This window comes from Dermacentor variabilis, chromosome 8, assembly GCF_050947875.1.
Source record: "Dermacentor variabilis isolate Ectoservices chromosome 8, ASM5094787v1, whole genome shotgun sequence".
NCBI classification, from domain to species: Eukaryota; Metazoa; Arthropoda; class Arachnida; order Ixodida; family Ixodidae; genus Dermacentor; species Dermacentor variabilis.
Genome location: NC_134575.1, coordinates 124157421 through 124184434, shown reverse-complemented (window position 1 = coordinate 124184434; position 27014 = coordinate 124157421). Strand labels below are relative to the sequence as shown.

Here is a 27014-nt window from a genome sequence, read left to right as displayed (position 1 = left end):
ATGCCTATTTCTTTTTCTTGATTTCAACTAAGATGCCATTACCTTGCGTTTGTTCCCTCACCCAATCTGCTCTGTTCTTATCCCTTAACGTTACACCTATCATTCTTCTTTCCATAGCTCGTTGTGTCGTCCTCAATTTAAGTAGAACCCTTTTAGTAAGCCTCCAGGTTTCTGCCCCGTAGGTGAGTACTGGTAAGACGCAGCTATTATATACTTTTCTCTTGAGGGATAATGGCAACCTGCTCTTCATGATTTGGGAATGCCTGCCAAACGCACCCCAGCCCATTCTCATTCTTCGGATTATTTCCGTCTCATGATCCGGATCCGCCGTCACTACCTGCCCTAAGTAGATGTATTCCCTTACGACTTCCAGTGCCTCGCTGCCTATTGTAAATTGCTGTTCTCTCCCGAGACTGTTAAGCATTACTTTAGTTTTCTGCAGATTAATTTTTAGACCCACTCTTCTGCTTTGCCTCTCCAGGTCAGTGAGCATACATTGCAATTGGTCCCCTGAGTTACTAAGCAAGGCAATATCATCAGCGAATCGCAAGTTACTAAGGTATTCTCCATTAACTTTTATCCCCAATTCTTCCCAATCCAGGTCTCTGAATACCTCCTGTAAACGCGCTGTGAACAGCATTGGAGATGTCGTATCTCCCTGCCTGACGCCTTTCTTTATTGGGATTTTGTTGCTTGCTTTATGGAGGACTACGGTGGCTGTGGAGCCGCTATAGATATCTTCCAGTATTTTTACATATGGATCATCTACACCCTGATTCCGTAATGCCTCCATGACTGCTGAGGTTTCGACTGAATCAAACGCTTTCTCGTAATCAATGAAAGCTATATATAAGGGTTGGTTATATTCTGCACATTTCTCTATCACTTGATTGATAGCGTGCATATGGTCTATTGTTGAGTAGCCTTTACGGAATCCTGCCTGGTCCTTTGGTTCACAGAAGTCTAAGGTGTTCCTGATTCTATTTGCAATTACCTTAGTAAATACTTTGTAGGCAACGGACAGTAAGCTTATCGGTCTATAATTTTTCAAGTCTTTGGCGTCCCCTTTGTTATGGATTAGGATTATGTTAGCGTTCTTCCAAGATTCCGGTACTCTCGAGGTCATGAGGCATTGCGTATACAGGGTGGCCAGTTTCTCTAGAACAATCTGTCCACCATTCTTCAACAAATCTGCTGTTACCTGATCCTCCCCAGCTGCCTTCCCCCTTTGCATATCTCCTAAGGCTTTCTTTACTTCTTCCGGCGTTACCTTCGGGATTTCGAATTCCTCTAGACTATTTTCTCTTCCATTATCGCCGTGGATGCCACTGGTACTGTATAAATCTCTATAGAACTCCTCAGCCACTTGAACTATCTCATCCATATTAGTAATGATATTGCCGGCTTTGTCTCTTAACGCATACATCTGATTCTTGCCAATTCCTAGTTTCTTCTTCACTGTTTTTAGGCTTCCTCCGTTCCTGAGAGCATGTTCAATTCTCTCCATATTATACTTCCTTATGTCAGCTGTCTTACGCTTGTTGATTAACTTCGAAAGTTCTGCCAGTTCTATTCTAGCTGTAGGGTTAGATGCTTTCATACATTGGCGTTTCTTGATCATATCTTTCGTCTCCTGCGATAGTTTGCTGGTATCCTGCCTAACGGAGTTACCACTGACTTCCATTGCACACTCCTTAATGATGCCCACAAGATTGTCGTTTATTGCTTCAACACTAAGGTCCTCTTCCTGAGTTAAAGCTGAATACCTGTTCTGTAGCTTGACCTGGAATTCCTCTATTTTCCCTCTTACCGCTAACTCATTGATCGGCTTCTTATGTACCAGTTTCTTCCGTTCCCTCCTGAGGTCTAGGCTAATTCGAGTTCTTACCATCCTGTGGTCACTGCAGCGCACCTTGCCGAGCACGTCCACATCTTGTATGATGCCAGGGTTAGCGCAGAGTATGAAGTCTATTTCATTTCTAGTCTCGCCGTTCGGGCTCCTCCACGTCCACTTTCGGCTATCCCGCTTGCGGAAGAAGGTATTCATTATCCTCATATTATTCTGTTCCGCAAACTCTACTAATAACTCTCCCCTGCTATTCCTAGTGCCTATGCCACATTCACCCACTGCCTTGTCTCCAGCCTGCTTCTTGCCTACCTTGGCATTAAAGTCGGCCATTAGTATAGCGTATTTAATTTTCACTCTGCCCATCGCCGATTCCACGTCTTCATAGAAGCTTTCGACTTCCTGGTCATCATGACTGGATGTAGGGGCGTAGACCTGTACAATCTTCATTTTGTACCTCTTATTAAGTTTCAAAACAAGACCTGCCACCCTCTCGTTAATGCTATAGAATTCCTGTATGTTACCAGCTATATTCTTATTAACCAGGAATCCGACTCCTAGTTCTCTTCTCTCCGCTAAGCCCCGGTAGCACAGGACGTGCCCGCCATTTAGCACTGTATATGCTTCTTTTGGCCTCCTAACTTCACTGAGCCCTATTATATCCCATTTACTGCCCTCTAATTCCTCCAAAGGCACTGCTAGACTTGCCTCACTAGATAACGTTCTAGCGTTAAACGTTGCCAGGTTCATATTCCAATGGCGGCCTGTCCGGAGCCTGTGATTCTTAGCACCCTCTGCAGCGTCGCGGGTCTGACCGCCGCCGTGGTCAGTTGCTTCGCAGCTGCTGGGGACTGAGGGCCGGGATTTGATTGTTGTGTTCATAGGAGGTTGTGGCCAAGTACTGCACCAGGGTGGCCAATCCTGCTCTGGTGAGGGAGTGCGTTACCGGTTCTGGTTACCGGGATCAGGCCACACTCCAGGCCTGTTTGTGCAATTTTATCAACACGCGGATTTTTTTTTAAATCCGGTGGAAAATTGCCGGCACCGGGATTCGAACCACGGACCTCTTGCACGCGAGGCGGGTGTTCTACCTCTACGCCACCGCTGCACTCCCTTACTGAACCATCACGGCGCAATCATAGACCTGAAGTCAACATCGATAACGCTATCGGAAGATGAAGCGATACCGCCGGAGAGCTTTCGCAGTCACCACGCCGTGAGTGTTCTCGAAGATCAAATGAGCATCCCGCCTCGCTCGAGCATTGTTGTTTCGGTCGGCACCGAAACACCCGCTGCCGTAGAAGGCGTCATCGAAGGCGACCAAGGTCTACTGCTAGACCGTGAAATTTGTGTCGCAAGAGGGATCGCTCGACCGCATGGAGGGAAAACTGCAGTGTTGCTGACAAACTTCAGTCAAGAGTTCAAGCACATCAACAAGGGCACGACGATCGCGTACATCGAGGAAATTCTGGAAACCAGTAATGCGTTTGTCCTCTCGGATTCCACCTCATCTACCCCGACGACGATGCTTCCCGAACCAGACTACGACATTATAGCAAGTCTCCCCGTGATTAGGCAACAGCAGCTCAGAAATCTGCTCTGACGATACAAAGGCTGCTTTTGGACGTCATCGAGGATTCGACAAACACCAGTCACCAAGCATCGCATAATCACCGAGGAGTGCGCTCGACCACTCCGCCAGAGCCCTTACCGAGTTTCGCCGCGAGAACGTGAAGCTATAAGAGAACAAGTCGACGAAATGCTGCGCGACATCATCCAGCCTTCGAAAAGCCTGTGGGCATCCCCTGTTGTCCTGGTAAAGAAAAAAGGACGGAACCCTACGTTTCTGTGTCGATTATTCTCGTCTGAACAAGATCACGAAGAAGGAAGTATACCCCCTCCCACGAATAGACGACGCGTGCCCGCCGTGGGTGCTCAGTGGCTATGGTGTTGGGCTGCTGAGCACGAGGTCGCGGGATCAAATCCCGGCCACGGCGGCCGCATTTCGATGGGGAGCGAAATGCGAAAACACCCGTGTACTTAGATTTAAGTGCACGTTAAAGAACCCCAGGTGGTTGAAATTTCCGGAGTCCTCCACTACGGCGTGCCTCAATCAGAAAGTGGTTTTGGCACGTAAAACCCCATAATTTTAATAGACGACGCATTGGACCGGCTCTGCAACGCTAAATACTTTTCGTCGATGGACCTCAAGTCTGGCTATTGGCAAATAGAAGTCGACGAAAGAGATCGCGAAAGACGGCCTCTACGAGTTGAAGGTTATGCCATTCCGACTGTGCTCGGCGCCTGCAACGTTCCAGCGCGTCATGGACACGGTGTTAGCAGGATTGAAGTGGCAGACCTGTCTCGTTTATTTGGATGACGTCGTCATCTTCGCTGGAAATTTCGACGATCACCTCAGGCGGCTTGCGAAAGTACTAGAGGCCATCAAGTCGTCAGGGCTTACTCTGAAGCCGGAAAAATGCCGCTTCGCTTACGATCAGTTTCTGTTCCTAGGCCACGTAATCAGCAAATCAGGTGTCCGCCCAGACCCGCAAAAGACAGCTGCCATCGCACAGTTCCACAAACCATCAACAAGAAGGCAGCGCGTAGATTCCTTGGGATGTGTGCCTACTACAGGCGCTTTGTCAAGAACTTTTCACGCATCGCCGAGCCTTTGACACGTCTAACTAAATGTGATGTTGACTTCAAGTGGGAAACGCCGCAGGCCGACGCATTTGAAGATGTCAAACGACGCATGCAGTCGCCGCCGGTACTTGCGCACTTCGACGAGTACGCCGATACAGAAATGCATACTGACGCCAGTAGCCTAGGCCTCGGTGCCGTTCTAGTCCAGAGAAGAAACGGAGTCGAACAGGTGATAGCTTACGCTAGGCGGTCGCTGTCAAAAGCCGAAGGCAACTATTCTACGACCGAAAAGGAATGCCTCGCCATCGTTTGGGCTACAGCTAAATTTCGCCCTTATCTTTATGGCAGGTCATTCAAAGTCGTCAGTGACCATCACGCGTTGTGTTGGCTAGCGAATATAAAGGATCCTTCAGGACGACTGGCGCGGTGGAGCCTCAGACTAGAAGAATGCGACATCACTGTAACCTACAAGTCCGGACGAAAACACTCCGACGCCGATTGCCTATCACGCGCACCCATTGTCCCGCCGCCGCAAGATGACGAGAATGACGACGCCTTCCTTGGAATTATAAGCGCGGAAGACTTCGCTGAACAGCAGCGGCCAGACCCGGAGCTAAAAGGCCTCGTCGGATATTTGGAAGGGCACACCGACGTTGTCCCCAGAGCACTTAAGCGCGGATTATCTTCCTTCACGCTTCAAAACAATCTACTCGTGAAGAAGAACTTCTCACCAGTCCGCGCCAATTACCTTGTTGTCCCGCCCGGACTTCGTCCAGGAGTATTGCATGCCCTACATGACGATCCGACCGCTGGACACCTCGGATTTTCCCGGACACTACCGAGGATACAAGAAAAGTATTATTGGCCGCGCCTGACCGCCGACGTCGCCCGTTATGTCAGAACATGCCGAGACTGTCAGCGACGCAGGACACCGCCGACAAGGCCAGCCGGATTACTACAGCCAATCGAGCCTCCTTGCTGACCATTCCAGCAGATCGGTATGGACTTGCTGGGACCCTTTCCGACGTCAATAACCGGAAATAAGTGGATCGTCGGGGCGACGGACTACCTCACCCGCTTCGCTGAAATAAAAGCACTGCCGAAAGGTAGCGCAGCCGAAGCGGCGAAATTCTTTGTCGAAAACATCCTGCTGCGACATGGCGCCCGAGAAGTCCTCATCACCGACAGGGGAACGGCCTTTACAGCGGAGCTCACCCAAGCCATTCTGAAATACAGTCAGACAAGGCACAGGAGGACAACGGCCTACCACCCGCAGACGAATAGTCTTACGGAGCAGCTAAATAAGACCCTCGCCGACATGCTAGCAATGCACGTCGACGTCGAACACAAGACCTGGGATGCCGTCCTGCCGTACGTGATATTCGCTTACAACACGGCGGTGCAAGAAACAACAGAGATCACGCCGTTCAAGCTGGTTTACGGCAGGAACCCGACGACGACGCTTGACGCCATGCTGCCGCACGTAACTGACGAAGAGAATGTTGACGTCGCTAGCTATCTCCAGCGCACCGAAGAAGCCCGACAGCTCGCCCACCTGCGGATCAAGAACCAGCAGAGGACCGACAGCCGACACTACAACCTCCGACGACGCTTCGTCGAGTACCAGCCCGGCGACCGTGTTTGGGTGTGGACCCCGATACGCCGACGAGGACTCAGTGAGAAACTGTTGCGCCACTATTTCGGACCCTACAAGGTCATTCGACGTATTGGCGCACTGGACTATGAGGCCGTGCCAGACGGAATTTCGCATGCACAGGGGCGCCGCGCACGATCTGAAGTGGTGCACGTGTTGCGTCTGAAACCGTTTTACGGACGTTGACGAACTTCCTTATTTTGTTGTTTTCTTTGCTACGGGTGTTTTTCTTTATTACTTCCGTTTGTATGCAGCATCGGGTCGATGCTTTTTAAGAGGGGGGTATTGACACGTTTACTAATCTTTATCGGGCGACCACGTTTTGCCGCCTAAGAAATGTATTCGCACAGCGCGGGAAGCGCCGGCATGTATCCGAATTTTCTGGAAAGTTATCGATGCTTCTACCCGGCTGTCTGTCGTCGCCGAACCTTGTGTATCTGATTTCATCGCGTGACGAGAATGGTGTAGAACTTTGTGGAAGGCACGCGGGCCTGCACGATTAGTCTGGAACATTCGACGACTGCTGTATAAAAGCCGACGCAGCTGACCCGCCGATCAGATTTTTGACGATCGCCGACCGTGTTCGCCGCTATCGTTCCGCTATAAGTGTACCCTGTTTTTGTGGGCACAGGTTCGGCCTATAAAATTAGTTTTGTCTGTCACAGTATTTGCTACTGTGTTTTTCAACGTCACCACCACGTGACAATGTATATATATATATATATATATATATATATATATATATATATATATATATTGTTACACAAGACGTGTTTCACGCAGAATCAGATGAATCCGGTTGGTAGCCGCGTTTCCAACGGTCCCGAGGCAGCTTGGCCAACGTCGCTCCCTTCTCTCTTACACCTGGTTGTCTGCGTGGCAGCCGTGGTTATGACAGAGCTAGTGACACTTCCCCGCTGGCAGACGAAGCCCGCAGGGTGAGTCAGTCATCTGGTGCATTGTAACGCCTCAGACGCTCGACGTGGGTCACTTCAGCCTTAGCCGAGCGTCGTCCACTGCTCGTGAGACGCGCAATGCAACAGTTTACTTCACTGAGGCGCTCCAGATTAACGTAGGGGCCGACGCAGTGGGCGAGACACTTCTGGCACAAGCCACGCTTCCGCAACGGCGTCCAGAGCCATACAAGGTCACCAGGATCGAAGTAAACGTGGTGGTGACGCTCGTCATAGCGTATCAATCAATCAATCAATCAATCAATCAATCAATCAATCAATCAATCAATCAATCAGTTAGTCAATCAATCAGTCAATCAATCAAATCTTTATTTCCAATGACAGCTGGGTGTCCCCTAGGCGAAACGCGGCAGTAACACCACTTGAAAATACCTAGAGGCTACGTACACGACAGCGGTATTACGATTCATACGTTCAAAAACAAATTTACCGTAATGAAGTAAAAAAATGCAGTCTAAAAATTAAGCAGAGGTTGTGCAAATACAACAACGGAAAATAGAACAAATAAAGTCAATATATAAGTACACTCCAGAACAGTTGTGCGTTATAGTTGAAATGTTCAATGTTCACGTGGACACATGATAAGATGACGAAAATAAACGTGTTACAAAGAGTAATGAAACATATTTCATCATGTTCGGGCAGTATAAAAGACATTAGACAAGAGTTAGAAAAAATTCACGCATTTCTTTTTATGTAAACGTAGAAAAGTTGGCGTCGTTCTCTTCATATTTATTAAGTAGGGACGGCAGTGTGAATCCAAGAGACTGCAAAAAGTAGGTCGTGCGGGAACGAGTAACAAGGGACTTGTCGGCGCTGCGGGTGCGTGAATCAGTGCAATGCATGCTTATATTAGATAAATCTTTAATAAACACTTTGAATTGTTCGTTTGGGAAGAAGTAAGCATACATTAAACGAAAATCGAACATGCGTTTCACAATGAATATCTTATAGCTGGTAAACAATGTAACTGTAGAGCTATTGCGCGGGACGTTTGCAATATACCGAAGTGCTCTTTTCTGCAATAGGTGAATTGTATTTATGTTGCTAAGGGTCGTGGTGGGGGCCCCAGACTAACAGGCAGTAATTTATATGGGAAGAAAACAGAGCATGATAAATCTGAAGTGTAGCTTTTTCTGGAAGAAAGTGCCTACATCGTGACAGAACACCAGCAGCACACGATAACGATTTAGTCAGTGATTGAATATGATACGTCCATGTCATATGAGCAGAAAAGGTCACGCCCAGAAGTTTATGTTTCTCCACTATTTCGATGGGTATTCCCTCAAGCGTTAATGATTGCTTCATGTTGACTTCAAAAAATGTAATTATGGGGTTTAATGTGCCAAGACCACTTTCTGATTATGAGGCACGCCGTAGAGGAAGACTCCGGAAATTTCGACCACCTGGGGTTCTTTAACGTCCACCAAAATCTAAGTACACGGGTGTTTTTGCCTCCTTCGAATGCGGCCGCCGCGGCCGGGATTCGATCCCGCGACCTCGTGCTCAGAAGCCCAACACCATAGCCACTGAGCAACCATGGCGGTTGTGCTGACTTCAGTGCCTCGGGATCTGAAAAAGACATGTTTTGTTTTTTTCGCATTTATTCGCAGGCCAATAGCAGTGGACAATTTCAACACATCTGAAAGTACACTTCCAGTTCTGTGAACAATTCCAGTTGGATCTTGTCCAGAAACAAAAATACTAGTTTCATCCGCATAGAGCACGAATGAGGCGTCATTGTTTATCTTGTAATAAGATGATTTATTACGAGGCACTAGGCACAGTCTAGTAGCACTGGCAGTAGATGAACGCTGATCATGCGCACAGCCAACACAAGAGCGCCTTCTTCGTCTTCCTCTTCTCCACAATGGCCCCCGGGAGAGAAGAGGAGCCATCCTGGCGACTTACGGCGTAGGTAGGATGAGGGGGTCATAGTACGGCTTAAGTCGGTTGACATGAACCGTGTCACGCCCGCGATGCCTATGGTCGGGTGAAGGTGTCACAGGTTCTACAACATAGGTGACAGCGGAGCTACGGTCTATGACGCGGTAGGGGCCATCATAGCGTGCAAGGAGTTTGGTCGAAAGGCCAGGGCTGTGAGGCGGGACCCACAACCAAACAAGGGAACCAGTCGGGAAAAGTGGTGTAAGCGCGTCACTGTCACGCCACAGCTTTTGACGACCTTGAGCAGCGGTCGTAAGGGTTCGCGCGAGCTGCCTACAGTCCTCGGCGTATTTGGCGGCTTCAGACACAGGCGTGCATTCGGAAGCATCGGGTCGGTATGGGAGCATTGTGTCCAAATACACGAGGGCTCTCATCCATACAGCAGAAAAAAAGGTGAAAAGCCAGTGGTAGCTTGTGTGGCCGTATTATAGGCATACGTGACGAACGGCAAAACAGTGTCCCAGTTACTGTGATCCGAGGCGACGTACATAGTCAACATGTCACCGAGTGTGCGGTTGAACCTCTCTGTCAAGCCATTCGTTTGCGGGTGGTAGGCTGTAGACTTGCGGTGAACGATGCTACATGCAGCGAGAAGGGCTTGGATGACTTCGGACAAGAAGACACGTCCCCTGTCGCTGAGCAGTTCGCGTGGTGCGCCATGTCGAAGAACGAAGTTCCGCAAGATGAAGAACGCAACTTCGCGCGCAGAGGCTGCAGGGAGTGCGGCAGTCTCGGCGTAGCGCGTCAAGTGGTCGACACCTACAATTATCCATCAGTTACCCGAGGAACTGCAGGGAAGTGGCCCGTATAGGTCTATGCCGACGCGATCGAAGGGCCGAGCCGGGCAGGGCAGCGGCTGTAGCTCACCAGAAGGGTGCTGTGGAATTTTACGCCGTTGGCACGCCGTGCAAGCGCGTACGTACTGGCGCACGAAGTGATACATGCCGTGCCAGTAGAAACGCTGCCTTAGCCGAGTATACGTTTTCAGAACACCGGCGTGACCATTATGAGGAGCAGCGTGAAAATAAGCGCATATGTCAGAACGCATGTGTCGTGGTATCACCAGGAGCCATTTGCGACCATCAGGCAAATAATTTCTGCGGTAAAGAACGTTGTCGCGGACAGTAAAGTGAGCGGCTTGGCGACGAAGTGTTCGAGAAGGGGGTGTGGCGGATGGGTCGTGGAGGAAATACAGCATAGTTGAATGCAGGGGATCCTTACGCTGCTCGTCCGGCATATCAGCGACGTTGAAGGCTGACATGGATGCGAAGAGCGGAGACACTGAAGCCACATCACAAGGTAGCGGCGATCGGGAAAGCGCATCGGCGTCAGAGTGCTTTCTGCCCGATCGGTAGACAACGCGGATGTCATATTCTTGTAAGCGGAGTGCCCATCGCCCTAGGCGACCTGAAGGATCCTTCAACGAGGACAGCCAGCAAAGTGAATGGTGGTCGGTGACAATGGCAAAAGGGCGACCATATAGGTATGGACGACATTTGACGAGCGCCCAAATAATGGCCAAGCACTCCTTTTCGGTTACTGAGTAGTTGGCTTCTGCCTTCTTTAAAGTTCGGCTCGCATACGCGACGACGTACTCGTCATAGCCGTCTTTTCGTTGTGCGAGGACTGCACGAAGTCCGATACCGCTGGCGTCCGTATGTACCTCTGTAGGCGCTGTGGGATCGTAGTGTCGAAGAATCGGTGGCGAAGTAAGTAGGCGACGTAGTTTCTGGAAGGCTTCGTCACAGGAAGTTGACCACGCGGAGATGCCGTTGGAAGCGGTAAGCAAATTGGTCAGTGGTGCGATGATAGTCGCGAAATTGCGCACAAAACACCGAAAGTAAGAGCAGAGCCCTATGAAGCTGCGGAGCGCCTTAAGAGTAGTGGGCGTCGGAAACTCTGCTACCGCGCGAAGCTTGGCTGGGTCAGGAAGCACGCCGTCCTTCGATACAACGTGACCCAATATTGTTAACTGGCGAGCAGCGAAACGGCACTTTTTGATGTTAAGTTGGAGGCCCGCAGAGGTGAGGCAGGTGAGTATCTCACGCAAGCGAACGAGGTGCGTCGGGAAATCTGGTGAAAACACCACGATATCATCAAGGTAGCACAGACATGTTTTCCACTTGTAGTTGCGAAGGATGGTGTCCATCATACGCTCGAAAGTAGCGGGCGCGTCGCATAGCCCGAATGGCATTACGGTAAATTCGTACAAGCCATCGGGCGTGATGAAAGCTGTCTTCTCACAGTCATCATCTGCCATCGGCACTTGCCAATAGCCAGAGCGAAGATCCAAAGATTAGAGTACTCTGCGCCTTGCAAGGAGTCGAGGGCGTCATCTATCCGAGGCAGCGGATAGACATCTTTACGAGTGATCTTATTGAGTCGACGGTAATCCACACAGAAGCGTATTGACCCGTCCTTCTTGCGTACTAATACTACAGGAGACGCCCAAGGACTGTGGGAAGGGCGAATGACGCCACGGTGCAGCATGTCGTCGACCTGCTCGTTAATGATCTTCCGCTCGGCTGCCGACACGCGGTATGGTAGTTGGCGTAACGGAGGATGGGAACCAGTGTGTACGCTGTGAGTGACGGTTGCCGTACGCCCCAGAGATGGTTGGTCACAGTCAAACGACGAGCGAAAATTCTGAAGAAGCGCGAAGACTTGCTGGCGATATGGAGGCGGCAGATCGGCGTCTACGACAAATTCAAGAACGTTTGACGGCGACGACGACAATGATGATGATGATGTGCACAGCACAGTAGAAGTGAGGGCGTCGAGTTCGTAACAGGCCGTGTCGTCGGAAACATCGAGAATGTGAAACGCGTCAAGGGGCTGAACACGACCGAGTGATTCGCCGCGCAGTAACGACACATAGTAGTGAGACGGGTTACACACAAGCATGGAGGATAATCCAGACACAGTGGTGAGGACGGCAAATGGGAGAGGTAGGGCCTTGCGACGTAGAAAAATCGGCGACGGTGTAAAAAGTACTGTAGCGTCTGGCGCGGTAGAGCAAGAGACGGGCACAAGCACACACATGTCGGGCGGTATGTCCGTATCGGACACAATAGTGAGCTTGGAGGCTTTTTGTTCAGAAGGGTCAGGCAGCGGGGCATCGGCAAGCGGGAAAAGCGCTACTTCGGCCCGGGCGCAGTCGATGATGGCACGATGGTGAGACAAGAAGTCCCAGCCGAGTATAATGTCATGGGAACATGATGACAACACGAGAAATACAACAACGTAGACAATGCCTTCGATGAGGACCCTTGCAGTACATTGAGCGACCGGGGCTATATGCTGCGCAGTCGCGGTGCTTAGAAGCATACCAGACAACGGCGTTGTGACCTTATGGAGGCTGCGACAAAGCTTTTCGTCGATAACAGAAACTGCAGCCCCAGTATCAATAAGCGCAATTGCGGCGGTTCCTTCGACTAAAACGTCCAATAAATTGCGTGGCGACTGTGCGGGCCTTGTAGAAGTCGCGAAGCTTGCAGTTCGTGCCTGCGGAACTGCAGCAACTAGTTTCCCTCGCTAGGTGACTGGCGGCGACGTAAGGGGGAAAGTGAGCGACGACGAGGCGATGGCGAACGATGGGTGCCGACAGGGCGTCGAGGAGGCGGCGAAAACTCGTGGTCGGGAAGCATCGCATGCCCGGCGGTATCGTGGGAATAGGCATATCCAGGTGGCGCGACAGTAGCGTTAGCAGCTGGCATACGACGATGGCAGAAGCGCGCAACGTGGCCGGCGACACCCCAAGCGAAGCATATGGGTCGGTTGTCGCGTGTGCGCCAAGAGGTCTTAACTAGGCGTCGAGATGGAACGGGAGGCGACGCGGGAGGAGGTGCTGCTGGAAGTCGCATTGGCGCCGGAAACGAGAACGTCGGCGGCGCAGGTCGCGCAGCGACTTCGGCATAAGTCAGAGGTGCAGCCACGGGAGGGCAGGGTTGGGCGAAAGGTAAAGACCCAGCAAGTTCCTCGCGAATGGCCCTCCTAATGGGAGCAGCCAGAGATGTGTCAGGCAGGGGAGGTCCATCGTTGAGAGGCAGCATAGACAATTGGCGCGCCACCTCCTCACGAATGAAATCCTTTATCTCAACAGAGAGCGATGCTGCTGGCGTGGTGTTTGAGCGAAGCGTGAGGCCCGAGAGAGAGTCGCCAGGTGCGAGAGCACTGCGCGCAAGGACCCTTTGTCGACGCAGCTCATCGAAGCTCTGGCAAAGAGTGACGACAGCTGCGACAGAAGTAGGGTTCCGCGCCAGGAGCATTTGAAATGCGTCGTCCTCGATGCCCTTGAGGATGTGCTTCACCTTGTCTTCTTCAGTCATGGTGGAATCGACGCGGGCGCAAATATCAACGATGTAACTAGTATAAGTCTCGCCGGGCTGTTAAGCGCGCTGGCGGAGGCGTTGTTCAGCACGGAGTTTTCGCAAGGCTGGGCGACAGAAGACTTCCGCGAATGCAGTTTTGAAAGCGGACCAGGTTTGCAGCTCCCGTTCGTGATTGTGGAACCAGAGGTTCGCAACGTCAGCAAGATAGAAGATGACGCTACAGAGCTTCGTCGGGTCATCCCACTTGTTGTGTTCACTGACGCGCTCGTAGGTAGAGAGCCAATCTTCTACGTCAGTCTCACCTGAGCCGCTAAAAACAGGAGGGTCCCGCTGCCGTTGCACGACGCCGCACATGACAGGAGCGGCAGATGCGCCAAGCGGATTGTTGGGAGCGTCGTTCATAGTAGCGGCTAGAGCAGATGTTAAAGTTCGGCTGCGAAGTTCCAGGGTGAGGTCGGGGAGTGCAGCACTTTCCACCAAATGTAATAAGATGATTTATTACGAGGCACTAGGCACAGTCTAGTAGCACTGGCAGTAGATGAACGCTGATCATGCGCACAGCCGACACAAGAGCGCCTTCTTCGTCTTCCTCTTCACCACAATCTTAACAATATCATTTATGTAGATATTGAAGAGCATTGGTTCTAAAATTCTTCCTTGAGGCACACCACAAGAAATGGTTTCAGAAGATGAAAAACAGCAATTGAGACGCATTGTTTTCTCTCAGACAGATACGAACTAAACAATGAATTAGCTACACAATGTACCCCATAAGCACTTAATTTCCCGAGTAAAATGTAATGGTTAGGGTATCGAAGGCTTTGCTATAGTCAATGAAAACGCCCAGAGCAAGCTTTTTTTCTTCGATGGTATTAATTGGCAGTTCTTTTTGAGCTAACAGTGCAGTCTGTGTAGATTTACCACGTTGAAAACCATGCTGATACTCCGAAACTATATTGTGTTTGTTAAAGAAGCTATTTACGCGGCAGAATATTATCTTCTCTAATCCCTTGGAGAATACAGGAATTATAGAAATTGGTCGGTAATTATTAGCATCATTAATATCTCCAGTTTCAAATACAACGCAAACTTTTGAGATTTTCATGACATTTGGGAAACAGCCAAACTGAAAGTCTACATTAAACATGTAGGCTAGACAAGGAGCAAGGAGGTTGATAACGTGCTGAATCGCCTCTACCTGAAATCCATCGAAATCGACAGACTTTACTGTTTTTTAGAGAAAGAAATGTGCATACTATTTCTGCTTCATCTGTATGTGCGAGAAAAATTGTATCAGTATTATGGTAAGTAATGTGAGTATTAGCAATGCTTCCCAGTGGTTGCACCGCATTAGCGAAATGCTCACTGAAGTGCTCGTCTAAATGCACAGCGGAAAGTTTGTTCCCGCTAGTGGTTATTTCCGTTAAAGTATTCTGACCCGCTTGCGGTTCAGTGCCTGATTGACGGCTTTCCAAACTGAGTTTCGGCGCCGTCGACAGCTGTCAAAAAACATGTCATTATAGTAGGAGGCCTTTGCCTTTTTCAGCGCGGCAGTTAGTTTGTTTCTGTAAGTTTTAAAGGCCTCAAATTCCTTACTATCACGTGCGCGCAAAACCTTCTTAACAAGGCGACTTTTTTCTTGATCATTTTGATGTGCTTGCGGCCTACCCAAGGTTCTCTTCTTTTTCTGTTAGCTTTGGTGCTATCGTAAGGAAAAGATGTGTTGTAATGACTAGTGAATATAGATAAGAATTCACGATAGCTCTCATTTGGGTCTAGCTTATCGTAAACAGAAGACCAATCTTCCCTCAGCGTACGCATGCGGAATGAGGTCATATTTTTGCTAGACATACATCTATGTTTAACGATATCCTAGCAAGTTATTTCATTTTCAGTAGTTTTAGGAAAAGCAATAAAGACAGGACAGTGGTCACTTACGCCGGCGCATACCGTACCAGCTGCGCTTACATCTGTGTCTATGCTGGCGATAAACAAGTCTAGTATGAACTGGCAAGTTGTCGTTACTCTTGTTGACGTAGTAATGACGTTATTGTAGCCACAAGCGTAAGGTTTGTTAATGAATTCCCGGGAGGTCAAATTATCCTTGAGAAGGTTTATGTTAAAGTCGTCCCATATTAGAGTGTTATACTGATGAAATGTTGAGTATTCTAACATTTCCTCAATAAATTCCAGGAATACACTCATATCACCAGGCGGTGGGCGGTAAAACGCCACGTACATGTTGATATTGCTCTTTATGCAAAACACTTCATATTCAGCTGTAATGCACGTAAATTCCGGGATTATGCCGCAGAAAATGTTTTTTTACGTGCATTGCCACTCTGCCACCACGGCGGCCACTTCGATTGACAAAATAGTGATTGTAGTGAATGATATTCAAAATGTCGCTTCCTTCATGATACCACGTTTCAGTCAACATTATCGCGTCGAACAGGAAGTTGAATTCATTAAAGAATGTGGTTAACTCATCGAGCTTAGTGGCGACGGAACGTACATTCAGGCTAAGGACAGTGAAAATGCCCTGCGACTGCGCCGGAAAGTTAAGTTCACATGGCAGACAAAACTATTGATACAGCATCGAGTGTATAAGAAAACGTGATACAGATTATACGCATAAGCACCCTAGGCAATCTTGAGGAGGTCAGAATCTGTTTCAATGCGCACCACTTGACTGGACTAGGTCTTGCGCGCAAAAATCTTCCCATTCTTAGTCCACACAAACTGCCACTGATTCTCCCGTTTTTTTGCAGTTGCCTGTGCAAGCAGACGCTTCAGTGTCGGACAGTAATGTTCATTCACGAATATTTGAGCTTCACTGGAGATTCCCACGTCACGATTCCGAATGCGGCTCTTGCGAGCTTTCTCGACGACATAGTCCCGTTTCTGCTTGCTTTTGAACTGAACAATAACGTTCGTTTTGCCCTGTCTATAAAGTTCGTTTTGCCCTGTCTCTTCTATATCACCAGCAGAAATGGATTCGCCAACGACACCACCAATCTGGCCTGCAAGATCAATGTTGTTTTCATTTTTCTTCTCAACGAGCCTTTTTATTTCCACGTTCGATCTGCGAGAGTACTGCCCACCCTGAACAACTCGCTTCTGCAACTCTACAATGATCGACTCATTTTGACTGCATTTAGTCTTTAGCCAGTCATTTTCCTTGCTTAAGCTTTCTCTCTCGGTGCGCCCTTCCATAAATTTTTGCTTCATCGTTTAAAATTGATTTTCTATGAATTCAAGTCCCTTTTTCATTTGTCTCATCTCAGAACGTAGTTCGCGCAAGTCAGAGCACGCATCCCGCTCCTTCTCCGACATTACCAAGTGTAGAAAGTGCAAAATGTGCAAAAAGAACTTCAATAAACAAAATGACACAGCAAGGTGGCAGCGGTGACAAATAAAATAAAATAAAACGCGTCTGCAGCAGACAAAAAAAAACAGCACCAACCTGCAGTGCAACAACCACTCTGATTAGTCCGGCGCCTACTGGCTGTCACCGCTGCCAAATGTTACGCTGAATGTCGAGCGCTTTCTTTTGTATTCTTGCTGATGCACTGTGGGTAGCTTCCGGGTGATGCCGATGCGTTGCCTTGCGTGAACTCTCGGTGAAGTGCACCTTGCACCTAGCGGTTTGTCGCGGCAAGTCTCCGGGGCTAATGGCGCAGTGGGTAGCTGCAGGGCTGCTCCCAATGCTTCGCCGCTTTCAAGCTTCCAGTGAAATAACCCTCGTGCCTAGCAGCTCCTTGCTGTGAGTGCTAGGTTATCTGCAGTACAACAACCACTTTAATTAGTGCGGCGCCTACTGGCTGTCACCGCGGCCAAATGTCTTGGACCGGCCCTGCGATGCCACGGTGCGTAGCCTAGCGAGGCGTCGCGCTTCTTCTGCTCGACAGAGAATCTCATCTACTGATTCGTTGTCATGAGCGAAGTAGGGAAATATGGTGTCGAGGGTGGAGCGCGGCGGACGAGCATAAAGAAGGAAAAATGGTGAGTAACCAGTAGTCTCGTGTCTCGCAGTATTGAAGGCATAGGTAACGAAAGGCAACATACTGTCCCAATTCTTGGGTGCTGAATCGACATACATGGACAGCATGTTGGAAAGCGTTCTGTTCGTGCGCTCGACGAAATTATTAGATTGTGGATGGTAGGGCGTAGAATGGCGGAAGCTACATGAACACAGACGAAGGGTTTCTTCAACTACGCCCGCAGTAAGATGTCGCCCAAGATCGCTGATTACTACGCGAGGAGGTCCATGTCGGAGTATAACGGGAGCCAGCAAGAAGATGGCAGCCGTGACAATAAAATAAAATAAAACGCTGATCGCTGATTCTGTAGTTGTGGCCGATGGCAACGCGGCGGTCTCACAATAGCGGGTAAGATGATCTACGCCAACGATAACCCAACGATTGCCCTTGGAGGATCACGGGAAGGGCCCACAAGATCTATACCAACTTGCTCAAAGTGGATGCTAGAAGGGGGAACTGGTTGAAGCAGGCCGTGTGGCGCTTGTGGTGGACGCTTGTAGCGCTGGCATTGAGAGCAGCTGGTGAAGTACCGTTCGATATCCTTCCGCATCTTAGGCCAGTAAAAACGTTCTTGAGCCTCGTAAAGTGTATGTGTGGAACCAAGATGATCGGAAGTTGGCGTGCATGGCGTATAATACATGGCGTATAAGTGCATAATACATGGCGTATACATGGCGTATAAGTGCATGGCGTATAATACATGATTGCGAAGGTTCTTGGGGACAAATGAAAGGTAGCGTGCACCGGTGCTCGAGTAGCTCTTCTTACACAGCGTGCCACCATCACGTAGGCGAAAGCGACTGCCTGCCGGTGACTCCTGTGCTGTCGCGAAGAGCGGTTGTGAGCTGTCGTCCTTGTGCTGCTCGGATATGACGGTACCCATATCCGGAAATTCCTGGGACACAAAAGCGATGTATTGATCAAAGTTGTCCTCATCACATTCAGTTGTTTGAAGTGGCATCCGAGGGAGACAATCAGCGTCAGCATGTCGCCGGCCATTTTTGTAGCAAATAACGAAGTCGTATTCCTGTAGGCAGAGGGCCCGGCGTGCTAGTCGTCCTGAGGGATCCCGCAGATTCACAAGCCAGCATAGCGAATGATGATGTGTTATCACAGTGAAGGGGTGCCCATAGAGGTACGAAGGAAACCGTTGCACTGCGAAGATGACCACCAGACACTCTTGTTCGGTGACTGTGTAGTTGCACTCGGAGCGGCTCAAGGACTGGCTAGCGTACGAGATCACGTGCTGACTGCTGCCAACACGCTGAACTAGCACAGCACCGATGCCTACGCCTCCGGCATCGGTGTGAATCTCAGTTGGGGATGAAGGATCAAAGTGGCGAAGAATTGGTTGGGACGTCAACAGGAACTTGAGCTGGCGAAACGATGAGTCGCAGTCTGCAGTCCACTCAAAGGAAACGCCTTTTTGGAGAAGGCGTGTAAGGGGATGGACCATGTCAGCAAACCAGGGAATGAGCCGGCGAAAGTAGGAGCACAAGCCCAAGAAACTTCGTAACTGCTTGACAGAGTTGGGTACCTTAAATGCTTCTACGGCCGCAGTCTTTTGTGGATCAGGTCGGATGCCTTCTTTAGCTACAGATGTCCTAGCACAAGAGTTTGCCATGCCCCAAAACGTCATTTTTTAGCACAATACCCGCTTTCTCTAAGTAGTTCAAGACCAAGTCCAAACGTTTGTTGTGCTGACTAAACGTTCGCCCGAAGATCAAAGCGTCGTCTAAGTAGCACATGCAAACTTCCCATTTTAAGCCGCGTAATATCGTGTCCATGAACCTTTCGAACGTTGCGGGCGCGTTACACAACCCGAAAGGCATCACGTTAAACTTAAATAATTCGTCTGACGTTACAAATGCTGTCTTTTCTCTGTCGTCCTTGTGTATAGGAATTTGCCAGTAACCTGACCGTAAATGAACACAGGAAAAGTAAGATGCCGCGAAGAGACAGTCGATGGCGTCATCAATTCGTGGGAGCGGATATGCATATTTTTAGTAACAGCGTTTAGGCGACGATAATCAACGCACAACCACCTCGTACCGTCTTTCTTCTTCACCGATATCACGGGGTCTGCCCAAGGATTAGATGATTCTCAAATGATGCCTTTGCATGGAATTTCTTGTATTTGATCGCTGATTATCTTCCGTTGTGGCGGGTACACACGATAAGGTTTTTGACGGATTGGCTGGGCGGCTCCTGTGTTGATGTGGTTACGAGTTCTGGACGCAGGAATCGATGGCGGGTCATCGTGCTGCACAAAGTGGAATACCGAGGTGTGCTTCGTAAGCAGTGCCGTCAACACTCGACGCTCCTGATCATTGAGTGATTTATCGATCATGGAAAGTATGTTCGAGCTCTCGGGGCTCGAGACACTGGTTGCTCATCCATCGGGTAACTCTGTAAGTACTGCCAGCGATACGGGCGAGTCTTTCTGAAACGTCGCAATCTTTAAGCCTTGAGGGAGCACTGCCGCTTCAGTGGAACCGTTTAGCGCCCACAGCCCCGCGCATCCATTGGTCACTGAGACCACGCAGCGCGTAACGAGCACATTTTTCTTGAGACAGTTCCGATGTACAGGTTCCACTGCAGCATCGAACGAGATAGGAGTCGGAGATGAACAGGCGACGGCAACACGCATCGCGGATAAGGCGGGGACAGCTGTATCATTAGACACGCACAACACACTCTCCGGGCAAGCTGCACCTTCAAAGAGCCCAAGCGAAACACTGGTGTCGGCACTGAGTGCTCCCGTCCGGCAGTCAACATTAGCACCACAACATTGCAATAAGTCAATCACAAGAATCACGTCATGCGAGGAGCGAGGAAGAACAGTAAACTCTGCATTTTCTTATTTTTTTTATTCAGACACCCCAAAGGCCCTTACGCGCATTACATAGGGGGGGGGGGGAGTTAACAACAGGATATTTCAAACACAATTAGGGGGGAAAGGCAATATAGAACGCCGTGGTAAAAATCACCGAATACAACAAGAAAAGATAAAAAGAAAAAAGAAAGAGAATTGCATGCAAGATGGAAAAAAAAAAGAACACTGTGTACAAAGCATGTAGATACACTTACAATGCGTCAAAGGCATAAAATTCTGCTTTTAACCAACATGCGTAAAACTGCGCTTCAAATTACTTACAAATGAGTCATGATCACGTATAGAAGCAATTTCTTTTGGCAGTTTGTTCCAGTGATGAATAGCAAGAAAGAGCGGCGATTGTCGCAGGAGATTCGTACGCGCAAACATGGGACGCACTTTGAAGGGATGGTCGAGGCGGGTGAAAATTTTTTGTGGGAGTTTGATATGGGATGCTGTAAAGGATGACGGGGTATGATACAGTCTGTGGAAGTGGGAAAGCAGTGCTAACAGTCGTCGTGTTTCTAGAGACGGTAATTGGAGGGACTCTTTGATAGCCGTGATGCTGGATGTTCTAGAGTATGTTTTAGTGATGAAACGTGCTGCTTTATTTTGTAAAGATTCCAGCTTGTTTATTAGGTAAGTCTGATTTGGATTCCATATTATGGAAGCGTATTCAATCTTTGAGCGAACTAGAGCTGTGTAAGCTAATAATTTAGTTGACTGATTTGCTAAATACAAATTTCGCCTAATGAATCCAAGGGTTTTATTTGATTTCGAAATTATTTCATCAATGTGATCATTCCATGTAAGGTTAGAAGTTAAATGGACTCCCATATATCTTAATGTAGACACATTCTCTATGCATATGCTGTTCATAATATATGAACTTATGTGAACGTTACTGGCTCTGGTAAATGTCATTGTTTTTGTTTCAGAAACATTAATTTCCATTTGCCATTGGTCGCACCAAAGTGAAATATTGTTTAGGTCGGCTTGTAAAATATTAGTGTCTTCAGAGGTGATAACTTGTCTGTAAAGAATGCAGTCATCTTCAAACAACCGAATTGTTGAGGTCAGGTTGTTACTGATGTCATTAATGTTAATTAAGAATAAGATTGGGCCAAGTACGGATCCCTGAGGAACGCCAGATTTAACTTGTGCTAAAGCGGAAAAGTGATCATTTACGGCAACAAATTGGTCGCGATTGGTTAAAAAACTTGAGATCCCATTAACAATTTTACCATGTATGTTAAGCCGGCTAAGTTTCATCATCAGAAGAGAATGGGGAACTTTATCGAATGCTTTCTTGAAGTCAATAAATATGGCACCGATTTTTATGGAATCGTGAACAGCTTGATGAAGATCAGTTATAAGTTCAAGAAGCTGTGTTTCACAAGAGCGTCTTTGCTGAAATCCGTGCTGATTGTTAGAAAAAAAGTTATGTTCAGATAAATATTTCGTAACTGCGGAAGATATGATATGTTCAAATAATTTACATGGAATACTAGTCAAGGATATAGGTGTATAGTTTGAGGGCACTGATCGGTCACCTGATTTGTAAATGCGAGTGATACGACCGACCTTCCAGTCATCTGGTACAATTCCTGTATCTATTGATTGCTGGAAAAGGGCGGCTAATACGGGAGATATTACACGTTTAGTCATTTTAAGCATCTTTGTGCAGATGCCGTCTGGACCTGGCGCTGAGTTATTTGAAAGTCGATCGATGGCCGATTCTATTCCCTCTGGTGGAATTATGAGATCAATCATAGATGTGTTAATGGAAGGAAACGTAAGGTCAGGTGGAATTGGATTTTCGTTTGTGAATACAGATCTGAAAAACGAGTATAATTCAGTCGCAGCTTCAGATGGTGAGAGTAGCACACCGTTATTAACGACTGGTATAGTGGATTGAGAAGAGTGTTTAGGGATGATTACTTTCCAAAACTTTTTCGGATTGTTCATTAACATGCTGACGATGTCACCGTTAAAAAACTTGTCTTTAGATGCTTCAATTCCAGCTTTGCATTTATTTGATTGTTCTCGGTATTTCTGCCAATCACCATACGAGTGGGACAACTTAGCTTTAAAGTAACGGCGTTTCTTTTTATTTATTGCTCTCTTCACTTGGGACGTGAACCATGTGCTCTGTGTTGATGACGTTATTCCAATTTTGGGAACGTGCTTTTCTTTCAGATCAGTAAACTTATTTTCGATAGCGAGCCAGTTATCATTTGTATTGCGATAAACCATGGTTTCCAAGAACCACACAGAAAAATATGACAGCTCTGTAAGGATCGCGTCGATATTTGCACGGGAGTAATCGTAAATAGATTTCTTTACTTTTTCTGGTTTACTACGTTGTAAAACGTATTCACCTTTGTGGTTGACGTTGTGGTCGCTAATACATTCAAGGACGTGGACAAGCATATTTTCCGGTTCGGTTGTGAGGACTAGATCTAGGATAGTGTTTCCACGTGTTGGCTTGCAAACTATTTGATGCAGATCAAATGAACAGAGAACATCGAGAAATTCTTTACATTCGATCTTCCTTGCGCAACCTAGGGGTGTACACGTCTGCCAATTTATTGTGGGGTAGTTGAAAACGCCAGCAAGGATTATAGGCGAAGTTGGATACTTGTCTTGGATTAAAGTTAGGGAATGATTCAGACTCTCGATGAATTCAGAAGTAGAATCAGGCGGACGGTAACAGACCCCGACTGCGGATGTCACAGAGGGACAGACCTGAAGTGAAATCCACAAAATTTCAATATTTGACTGCGTGTCAACAACGCGAGCACATAGATTAGATTTAACGGCAGCTACAACACCGCCTCCCCGTGCGCCCACCCTATCATTTCTAAATATAGTAAAGTTTCTAGAGAGCGACAGCTCGTTGTCCCCAATATCGGGTGTAAGCCAAGTTTCTGTCCCAAGAACAATATCTACAGAACAAGCCTCAATAAATGCACATAGCTGGTCTTGTTTGTGAAACATGCTTGGAAAGTTGCACACCAGGAGTGACAATGAATCACCTTGATTAGCATGACTGTGTCAATCATTCTGGTTAGTTTCGTCCCCTCGTGCGCCAACATTAGGTTGCTCACTCAGCCGACATACTTCGGCTTCATTGCGCGTTGAAAGACAGGTTACTTTGTTTGGTGATGAAACAAAGGTGTAACATTTGCTTCCAAGAAGAAGTTTATCGTAGACCAAAGTATATTTTCGTTAGGCTTACGTACTTCGCGTGCGAAATCCCTGAGTTTTTTCCTGATGAGCTGCATTCGGGCCAAGAAATCTTCTTCAATCCACACGCGTCGCTTCTGTAGGTCCTTCAATTTGGAAGTATTTCTTAAAATGATGCTCTTGTCTTTAAAACTCAAAATTTTACGAAAATTGGACGGATGTGACCTTCTTTAGGTCGACCTATTCTGTGGGCTCGCTCTATTTCGCCTGCATTGAAGTCTAGCTTAGTTAACACAAACTGGTTGATGATGCCTTCAGTGTCAACCCATGTTTCTTTTGGTTCTTCTGGGATTCCCTTAAATATTAGATTACTTCTGCGCATACGGTTATTTAGGTCATCAACACCAGATTGGCCTGCTCCAACTGTTTAGTTTCTATGGTCTTCAGCTGCTCTTGCGATTCCTGAACGACTGAGTTAACGGTGGTGACGCCTTGACACAAGTTATCAACTGCTTTTAGTCGCTCTTCGACACCGCTGAGTCTCCTTTTGATGTCAGTGACGCTCGTTTGAATATCCTTTAGTTTGTTTGTAGTGTCTTTCTTAAATTTTTCATTTGGCAACGTTTTTTCATTTTTCATTTTTCAACGTTTCAATTTTTCATTTGAAAACCTTCCCACCCAAAGACACATCCACGTTACACACACCAACCGGATATAATGATTCACCACTTACTCCAGGGAAGCTTGCCCACTGGTCCCAACAAAACGCAACCTTGCGTCTCAGAAGGCCTTTAAACACCACACTCATCACCGAGACAGTTGCTCCCGTGTCGACTAAAGCCATTGTGGAGACCCCATCAATCAGTACATGAACCTTATTCTACAGCATGAAAATCGTTGGGGCCGGTTAAGTCGGCAGCGCACATTTTCCAGCGACCTCACCTCCATCGGCCGCGCTGGCTAGTTTCTCGGCGGGGGCAACACGAAACGACGCCGAGGCGATGGTGACGTGAATCGCGGCCGAGGGGATGGTGATCGGGAAGCTCAGAAGGCTGGTGTTGGCGTCAGAGTACGGTCGGAGGCAGGAGAGCGGTAGCGGTTACGGGTTCTTTCTTCTGCAAAGTAGGTCTCCTGGACGGTGCATCTGTCCTCTCGCAAGTGGCTTTCTGAAGTGGAGTTTCCTGGCCACTGAGTGCGCAGTGTACGACCGCTAGACCGCATAGTCGGCGCTAACGGTTCGTAGTTTTGTGCTCGGAGACGGCTACAGTACCTAGCTATATGGCCAGGCATGCCGCAGAAGTAACAAACTGGCAAAAGGCGAACTTCCGAATGCGGATTGAAGTATTCTGCCGGAGACATCAGTTGAGGGTAACGAGGCTGTTCCCCTTGAAAGTCGTAGGTAGCGGCAAGTCTTCGTGGACAAAAGTTGCGTTGGCGTACATCAAAATGTTGAGGGGGCGAATCATTGCGTGGTGGTTCGGTCGTACCATAATGCGGTTCCTCTCTGGACCCGCTAAGGTCCACGACATCCTCCGAGTGCTTCCAAGTAGCCGAAGGGGGTTCCCAAGGAGTGTCTAGGAAAACGGAGGAACTGCAACGTGGCGCCGCATAATGTGCCTGTTCGCCATGCTCCTGAAGCTCCTCGCGGACTATCTGGTGGATGGCGGACGAAAGCTCTGGGTACGGAGGACTCACCTCAACACTTGCTACGGTTGTTAAATTGGCCAGCCGTCCAAACTTTGGTGTAATTCGGCGAGTCTTCAGCGCCTCTAACGTACGGCAGTGCCCTATAATTTCTGATAGAGTGTTCAAATTCTCTTTACCAATGAGGAAGTTGTACGTGTCTTCCGCTATTCCTTTTATGACGTGCCCCACTTTATCTTCCTCTGTCATTTGAGGGTTGACGGTTCGGCACAGATTCAAAATTTCTTCGATATAGGCAGTGCAAGTCTCGCCGGGTACCTGAGCTCTCTGGGCTAATGTAAATTCCGCACGTTTCTTCTTTGTGTCCGAGTCACCGAAACACTTCTTGATCTCCTCGACGAAGTGTGTTCATGTAGTTAGCATGTCCGCATGGTTGTCATACCATACTAACGCCGTGCCGGCCAAGAAAACAACGTTCCTAAGCTGACTGGCAGCGTTCCAGTTATTGTATTGGCTTACCCCTTCGTAATGGGTTAGCCACTCATCCACATCTTCCTCTGCCTTCGCTGAGAACGTGCGTGGCTCTCGGTAGTGCTGGATAGGGGCTGGGCTCGCCAAGGCACTGCTGGTGAGGGTATTTTGCTCTGTGGCCATGATTGAGCGCGACGGCGAAATTCCGGCAAGGCGACGGCTTCGGCGTAGTTCTTGTGTTGATGGCTCCGTTGTAGGTCATGGGAGTTACCCCGCACAGCTCCACCAAATGTTACACACGAGGTGTTTCAAGCACAATCAGATGAGTCTGGCTGATAGGCGCGTTTCCAACGGCCCCGAGGCAACTTTTCCAACGTCGTTCTCTTCGTTCTTACACCTGGTTGTCTGCGCGGCAGCCATGGTTATGACAGAGCTCGTGACAATATATTTATTTATATTTATACATGAACATTGCGCCCGGAAGGCGGGTTGTGGCAAAATGCTCCAGCATCTGAAGGACAGGTTTCAGGGTGTCCTTGCCACAGCAGCCAGCCCGTGATAAAATAACAGTCAACTGTAATCACTGCGCCTGCACCCGCTATCACCTCGACAGCGACAACGCGCGTTTCCCCGCTAGAGTGGACGTAAGTAACTTCAACTATGTATTTTGTTAGAGATTTGACGTGGCTTCTTTAAATACGCGCATTACTTAACAAATCAAACTAAGTAAGCTTGCCTTGATAATTAACAAGCGTAAATTTAGAATTCATAGGGTTTCTCCAAGGGAAGCGCTGAAACGGTCTTTAGAAAACTTCCTATATTGATAAATTCGTGCAGGTACTTCTCACGCAGAGAGTATTCTCCTGCTCGACTACCCTATCTTCATGAATATAGTTATTTTGACTTGAATAGGTGATGTTCATATTACATATTATACGTTGTGTGATCATTCATGTTTTTTACACAGGTGTCCTCCTCCTGATGGATATTATTCAAATGGCAGCGGAGAGAAATGGCCTCATTGCTGTCCAAAACAGAAAAAATGAATGATTTGAAACAGCTTCAGTTAAGCTGATATAGCTTTGTAGTTTTCCATGCTTTGTAGACGGCGTCGACCAATGCTGCATTGGGGATCGTATAACCAACCAATCATTCGTTGTTTGTGAAAAAATAAAGCTCTTGCAATAACGCTTGTGTGAGGCCTTATCTCTTGAAATAAAAGGTGCAATTGTAACATAGTGATTTCTCTACTGCAAAGAAAAAAGGTGCTTTCAATTACGCGCGTCAGTACTACAATGATTCACAATGTCCTTCACTAATTCTTTATTACCACACAAATAAGGTATTTTGTGACCGTTTTCAGGATCATCCTTCCGTTAAAGGTATTAGGAGGA

The 27014-nt window shown here is 48.1% G+C and overlaps 1 long non-coding RNA gene across 2 annotated transcripts in view; it reads left to right on the top strand.

Annotated features, from left to right (window-relative positions):
* The window catches only part of LOC142591260 (uncharacterized), a 70970-nt gene extending 44164 nt beyond the window's left edge, over positions 1-26806 (top strand). For both annotated transcript variants that reach the window (XR_012830420.1, XR_012830419.1), the window contains exon 4: positions 26588-26806. This is a non-coding gene — a long non-coding RNA (uncharacterized LOC142591260). The remainder of the gene's footprint in view (positions 1-26587) is intronic.
* The last annotated feature ends 208 nt before the right edge of the window (positions 26807-27014 follow it).